This window comes from Oratosquilla oratoria, chromosome 3 (genome assembly GCF_046742065.1).
Source record: "Oratosquilla oratoria isolate Oo_2021 chromosome 3, ASM4674206v1, whole genome shotgun sequence".
In the NCBI taxonomy this organism is placed as follows: domain Eukaryota; kingdom Metazoa; phylum Arthropoda; class Malacostraca; order Stomatopoda; family Squillidae; genus Oratosquilla; species Oratosquilla oratoria.
In genome coordinates, this window is record NC_134779.1 from 3319680 (window position 1) to 3327179 (window position 7500).

At 42.2% G+C, this 7500-nt stretch overlaps 1 protein-coding gene across 1 annotated transcript in view; it reads left to right on the top strand.

Annotated features, from left to right (window-relative positions):
- LOC143020049 (uncharacterized) overlaps positions 1 to 7500 on the top strand; it is a 612923-nt gene that overhangs the window by 219922 nt on the left and 385501 nt on the right. The window lies entirely within an intron of this gene.

Below are 7500 nucleotides of genomic sequence, written 5' to 3' on the forward strand. Positions count from 1 at the left end.
TTCCTCATTCTTTGCACCCGACCTCTCCTCCTCCTTCTTCGTCTTTGACTACACAGGTACCGTGAGCTATGGGGCGTTTTCTGCGGTCTGAGAGCTGTAAGACATGCAAAGCCTTTAGCCTAACCAGACCGAGCGTGCCATTATGGGCGACTTAACTGCCTCATTCACGATGCCGCTCTGTCATTAACCAGCACACGTCGTTCGGCTTTGGGCGCGGGCAACGGTGGCGCTCTTCGAGTCTCCGCGAAGAATGCACGTTTTTCATATCCTTTGTTTACTTTCTTTTCCGTTTCTTTTTTCGCACTGAAGAATTATTTCAGTATGCTTTTATTTTGCATGATCAGTTCAGGTAATACCACACCCGAGTTAAGGGTGACTTACTGTTTCCCTTCAGGTTGCAAGGTCCTTTTTTTTTTCTAATCTTCATTGCTCTTATATAGTCATCGTTAAGGGACATGGTGGCATTCCTGATGTCTTCTAATCCATACATGTGGTTTTGTTATCACATCGCGAGCATGAGGTCAAATGAATGACTGCATATAGGTGACCATGAAATCTTCTTTCCCGACTAATTGAATATATAGGGCTAAGGTAACGCCTTTGACCTCGGTTAAGTCCCTCCAATTTCAGTTTCGTTTTTCACCCTACATGGAAAATAACGATTACTAAAATCGTAAGAGGAGAAGAGCTGTATATGTCATATGTCTCATTAACTTGTTCAGGAGTATTTTTACAATATCTATTCTTGCTAAGGCCTAAAGATTTTGCTCAGCCTAGAGAACCGTTCTTTCATCAGTGTTCACAGATGGCATTATATAAGTACTGTATTTCTAGACACTGAATATCAGTATCTGTTATGTTTATAGAATTAGTTGATTCTACGTTATTAAGATGATATCCTGAGCATGTTTTCTTTGAATTCATGTAGATGTTTTTTTTGGATACAAAGGAAAATATGTAATTTTACACCAATACTTATCAACCTCGTAAGCTTCACTCTGGAGCTACTTCTTAATTGAATGACATTACCCAACGTCAGACAAGAAAAATACAGATCACATCATTGGTTGAGGATCTACTTATGTAAGCTTAATTACTGTAAATATTGTGAAGCCACATGACTGAAAAAATCTAGCGATAATTAGAAAATAGTGTGTCACGTTGGGATACCAAACGTAGATATAGAAATGGAAATCCTCTTTTAAGTGTATACTTATAATTCTAATGCAAAAACCATTTTATTCTATGGAAATGAACGTATCTTATAATTTCTAACTAATAGAATTGCTGGTATGGTGTCCATAATAACTAAAAACAAAAATAAAATAGAAAATAGTAGGATAATGTAAATAATATATCAATATATTTTAGCATAGTGTAAATACAAGCATTGAATTACTAAGTATAAATAACAAATAACATAAGTGACATCATCTCTCCTTAGTGAGGTCACAATTCTTATAGTTTTATATATTCTATTACGCAGTCAAATGCATTTGAACAAGAAACTTACCAATGGTGTATGGATAGTCTATGCATGTCTTGCATTCCATTACCTGCGGTAGATTATTAGAGCATACGCTCTCTCCCATTGCTCTACCTAGGCACAAACCCATCAAGAATCGAAAAAATTCAGGCAAAACCTTATCAATATCGAATAGGCCACATCAAATGTGCCAAAAACAATGCAAACATGCCTAAATAAATGAAACATCAGTGAATACGTATGGAGCGGTCTCTCCCATTACTCCACCTGGGCACAAACCCATCAAGAATTGGAGAAACTCACGCAAGTCCTTAGCAACAACGGATAGGCCAACTCATATGTATCAAAAACAAGTCAAACATAAATAAAAAAAAAATGGTACAACAAGGGAGACAATAACACAACAAACAAAGACACTTCCATCAGGATATACTCGTAAGACAGAAGCCACATGTCAACGGTAAACAAGACAGATAAGAAAATGATTAAAGATATATTTCACAAAAATATACAACCCATTGAAAAAACAAAACACATTAAGCTCATTATATACTACAAAACAAAGAAAGCAGCCCAACTAGTGATATACAATCACCTCAACACCATCAAAACACATCTACAGAAAGACAATATTGTCTATCAATACAGCTGCAATAGTGAGGAATGTGGGCCTCACTAATATATGTATTATAACCAAAAAATTAACGAAAGTCTGACATGGTACTTAAGTAGTGGATCTATCAAGTCACATTAAAGCTCCACACAACAACAGACTGTTAACAAGAGAAGACCTAGATCAAAACCTACCATAATAGACAGAGAACAAAGTCCCCGTAGGTTACTATTTCTAGAAGCCCTCCACATTCAAACAAAACAACCAATAATGAATATTAGGTGGAAGAACTTCAGAACTTGCCTTTAGGGAGAAGAATGACCGATGAACCCCATCGCTTCGCCTACCAGGAAAACTCCCTAAAGGGGCTCAAAAACGGCTCAATGATCAGAAGAATGATATAGGAAAACACAGAATGTCCAAGTGAACAGTGGTTCATATTGACAAACATAATCATCTTCCAGACTGAAAAAATACCGTTGTATTAAATAAAGGTTCCAGCTAAAAATTAAGACAATAGAAGCAGCTTTCATAAATGATAACGATAACATCATCCACAGAGCAGAATTTGTATTACAAAGGATTACAAAAGCCACAAGTTCCATAATCATCATACATACATACATATACCAAGGCTTTTTCCCCCTTACAAGGGAAGTACCCAAAAAGGAAAAGGCATAAAATCATTCCCACCCATTCCATCCCTGAATACACTCCACACCCCTCCACCCTCCCTCTTATCTTAGCACCTCCTGGATGACGGGTCATCTCTGCACCATGTCCACTGCCCTGGGTCAGAAGCAGTGTCGCAAGACATAGCACATCCACAGCAAGGCCGCTTCATTATATCGGCGACACCCCTCTCCGTCCCCCCATGCATAAAAGGAGAAGACGGGGAGAAATCCCTTCGGGCTGCGTCAAATTTTGCTCACACATATTACCTCACCCCCCATCCCCCCGCCCATTCCACCTCATGCATCACAACATCATCCATATACAACCATTCTCCATTCACCCCTGTCTTCTGTCCTCTCCCGTCCTTCCTCAACAGACATTCCCCTCTTCCCCAAAGCCCCCTTCACCCCATCCATCCACCTCATCCTAGGACGTCCCCTCATATTCACTCCCTCCACATCTACCTTCCATACCTCTTTTACCAGTCTTTCTTCACTCATTCTTTCCATGTGTCCAAACCATCCTAATACTCTTTCATCAACCCTATCTCCCAACTCCCTTTCCACCCCAGTTCTCCTCCTCACCTCCTCATTTCTCACTCTATCTAGTCTAGTAACCCCCATCATACTTCTCAGACACCTCATCTCAAACACATTCAAACTCCTCCTCTCTTCTTCTCTTATGTTCCATGTTTCTGCCCCATACAGTGCTGTTGGCACAATCACTCCTTCATACAGTCTCCTCTTAGACCCCATTCCCAAATGTCTATTCCTCATTACACTCTTCAATCCACAAAGGCATTTACTCGCTTCTCTCAATCAACATTCTACCTCCACCTTCACTCCACCTTTTCCTGCCACATTTGCACCCAAGTATCTAAAACTATCCACTTCCTCCAGTCGCTCTTCCTTAATGCTCATTTCCAGTCTACTGCCATTTTCACCCTTGTTCATCTCATCATCTTGGTGGTTTAAAGAGTGTAATGAGGAATAGACATTTGGGAATGGATGCGAAGAGGAGACTGTATGAAGGAGTGATTGTGCCAACAGCACTGTATGGGGCAGAAACGTGGAACATAAGAGAAGAAGAGAGAAGGAGTTTGAATGTGTTTGAGATGAGGTGTCTGAGAAGTATGGTGGGGGTTACTAGGCTGGATAGAGTGAGAAATGAGGAGGTGAGGAGGAGAACAGGGGTGAAAAAGGATTTGGGAGATAGGGTTGATGAAAGAATATTAGGATGGTTTGGACACATGGAAAGAATGAGTGAAGAAAGACTAGTAAAAGAGGTATGGAAGGCAGATGTGGAGGGAGTGAACATGAGGGGACGTCCTAGGATGAGGTGGATAGATGGGGTGAAGGGGGCTTTGGGGAAGAGGAGAATGTCTGTTGAGGAAGGAAGGGAGAGGACGGAAGACAGAGGTGAGTGGAGAATGGTTGTATATGGATGATGTTGTGACTGCATGAGGAGGAATGGGCGGGGGGGTGGGGGTGAGGTAGTATGTGTGAGTAAATTTTGACGCAGCCCGAAGGGATTTCTCCCCGTCCTCGCCTTATATGCAAAGGGGGACGGAGAGCGGGGGTCGCCGATTAAATGAAGCGGCCTTGCTGTGGATGTGCTGTGTCTTGCGACACTGCTTCTGACCCAGGGCGGTGGGCAGGGTGCAGGGATGACCCGTCATCCAGGAGGTGCTCAGATGAGAGGAAGGGTGGGAGGGGTGTGGAGTGTATTTAGAGATGAAATGGGTGGGAGTGTTTTTATGCCTTTCCCTTTTTGGCTACCTCCCTTGGAAGGGGGAAAAAGCCTTGGTATATGTATGTATGTACATATTCTCCCAAACTCTGTCACCAATTTCCTCAATCCCCCTCCGATCCTGATACAAGCGCAGTGTCGTCCGGAAACCACAGCTGGCTCACCTCCCACTTTTCTCCATTTTCTTCAACCATCTCCAATCCCTGACCCACTACCCTTGCATTTACCTCTCGCACTACCCCATCCATGTATAAGTTGAACACCCATGGCGACATAACGCATCCTTGACGAAGTCCCACCTTTACCTCGAACCACTCACTCTCTCCATTTCTAATCCTGACACAAGCTCTACTACTCTCATAAAAACTCTTGACAGCTCCTAGAAGCTTTCCTCCTATCCCGTATATCTGCATAACCTCCCACAATACCTTTCTGTCTACCCTATCGTAAACCTTTTCGAGATCCATAAAAGCCCAAAACACATCCTTCCCCTTTCCTATAGCTTTCTCACATATCTGTCTTACCACAAAGATCTGATCTACACAACCTCTACGCGTCCTAAATCCACAATGTTCCTCACCAATTACTCCCTCTGTTCCTCTCCTAATCCTCTCAATCAAGATCCTCCCATAAGCCTTCCCAACTACACTTAACAATCTAATCCCTCTGAAACAACTACTTTCACACTTGTCCCCTTTTCCTTTGTAAAGTGGAACTATACAGGCGCTCCTCCAGTCCTCCGGCACTCTACCCTCTCTCCAGCAAACATTAAATAACCTCACCAGCCAGTCCACCATCACTGTACCTCCTTTTTTTAGACATTCTGCATGGCATTCATCCAGACCAGGTGCCTTACCTGCTTTCATCGTCTTAACAACTGCCTTCACTTCATCCTTCCTTATTTCTCCTCCATTTTCCTCACTCATCACGGTCATTTTCTTCGCATTTCCCACTGCAGCTATCTTTCCCTCCCTATCCTCCTTCACATTTAGCAACTCCCTAAAATATTCTGCCCATCTTCCACTTACTGTCTTCTCTTCCATTATCATCTCTCCATCTGTACTTTTTACCTTTTCTTCTCTACTTGATTCGCCTCCTCTTCTTCTCTTAATTTCTTTCCAAAACATCTTTTTATTACTTTCAAAATTCTCTGTCATACTCTTACCCCCCTTCACATCTGCTCTCCTCTTTGCCTCCTTTACCTTTTGCTTTATTTCTCTTTTCTTTTCTTTGTACCTCTCATATGACTCCCTCGTCCTATTTTGTAACCAATCTGTGAAAGCTCGCTTCTTCTCTTCTACAACCTTCTTTGTTTCCTCATCCCACAATTCACTACCCTTCCTTCTATTTCCTCCTGTCCTTCTTGTTCCACAGACCATTCTTGTACACTTTGTGACTCCCTCCTTGAACCATCCCCATTCCTCCTCCACACCTAGCTCCATTCTATCCTTCACTCCCTCTCAATCCTCCTTCAGCTTCTTCTTGTACTCCTTCTACTTTTCCTTTTCATTTAAAGAGTTCACTCTAAGCACCTCCCTACCTTTTGTCCCTTTCCTCTTTCTCCATCTATCCTCCACTCTCAACTTACCTTCCACCAAAAAATGATCTGATATTCCTCCACCCTCTCCCCTAGCACATGTACATCCTTAAATCTTCCTATCCCTTAGCACATGTACATCCTTAACTCTTCCTATCATAATCCTATTTACCACTACATAATCCATCAATGCTCTATCTACCACCCTTACATCCACCACCCTCTCCCATGTGTACTTATGCTTGACTTTCTTCCGAAACACTGTATTTGCTATCATCAACTCTCTTTCTAGACACATTTCCACCATCAACTCTCCACTACGATTCTTTCCTGGAACTCCACATTTCCCAACCACTCCATCAATTGGACCATTTCCTACCCTAGGATTAAGGTCTCCCAGTACTATTACATTGACATTTCTCCCTAAATCCTCTATGCACTCATTTAAATCTATCCAAAAGGCCTCCCTTTCTTCTACACTCTTCTCACTGCCAGGCCCATATGCACTTACAAAGACCCACATCTCATTTCCCAGTTTTACTGTCATCCACATTATCCTTGAGGAAACCTCCTTCCACTCCACTACACGTTTATCTATCTCTTCACTTACTAGTATACCACCCCTTCCCTCCCTCGCCTCCTCTTTACTCCTGATAACCTCCCACTTACACTCCCAAACTTTCACTCACCCTTCCCTTTCAACTTAGTTTCACTCAAAGCCAACACATCCATCTTTTTTCTCACAAACATACTACCTATCTCTTCCCTTTTACTCTCATCTGTACCACATCCACGCACATTAAAAGACCCAAACCTTAGGGTGCTTGTCGGAAAACTCCCAGACCCTCTTATGCCTTAATTTTTTTGTTTAGGAATGTCCCCTGTGGGGCTACAAGGAGAAGGATGCCTAGTCCCAATCCCCGTCCCTTTCTTCTCGCCTCTTACGATCCAAGTGGGAATACTTGGTGGCAGTATTCTTTTCCCCCACCACAAAAAATGAATACTCAGAAAAACGTTACAGGACAGCAGCAAGAGGTTGGGGGACAGCATAACGAAGGGACAGTCGTAGTATAAAAGTGTCATTATTTCTCTATGAACAGAGTTTTCCTCTATCATAGACAAAATGATGTGTGGCTCTGGTCCGTAGGGGCGCCCCATATAGACCCTAAAGTATCAACTGCATACTACTTTGCCATAATAACAAGCAGCCAATACCCCAAAATAAAATTAAACACTACACGGAATGTCAAGGTCAAGTAACAATGATATATAAGGCCTCTTTTGTGCCTAAGATTGCAGCTTTGTGATCAAGGGTCGAACTTCAAGCATTAAAATTCCCCTACCATTTCCTCGTATACTTCCTCCACGTTCATTCTCAGTTGTTAATATCTTTTTCGTTCAACACACACATACAAACACACACACACACACACACACACA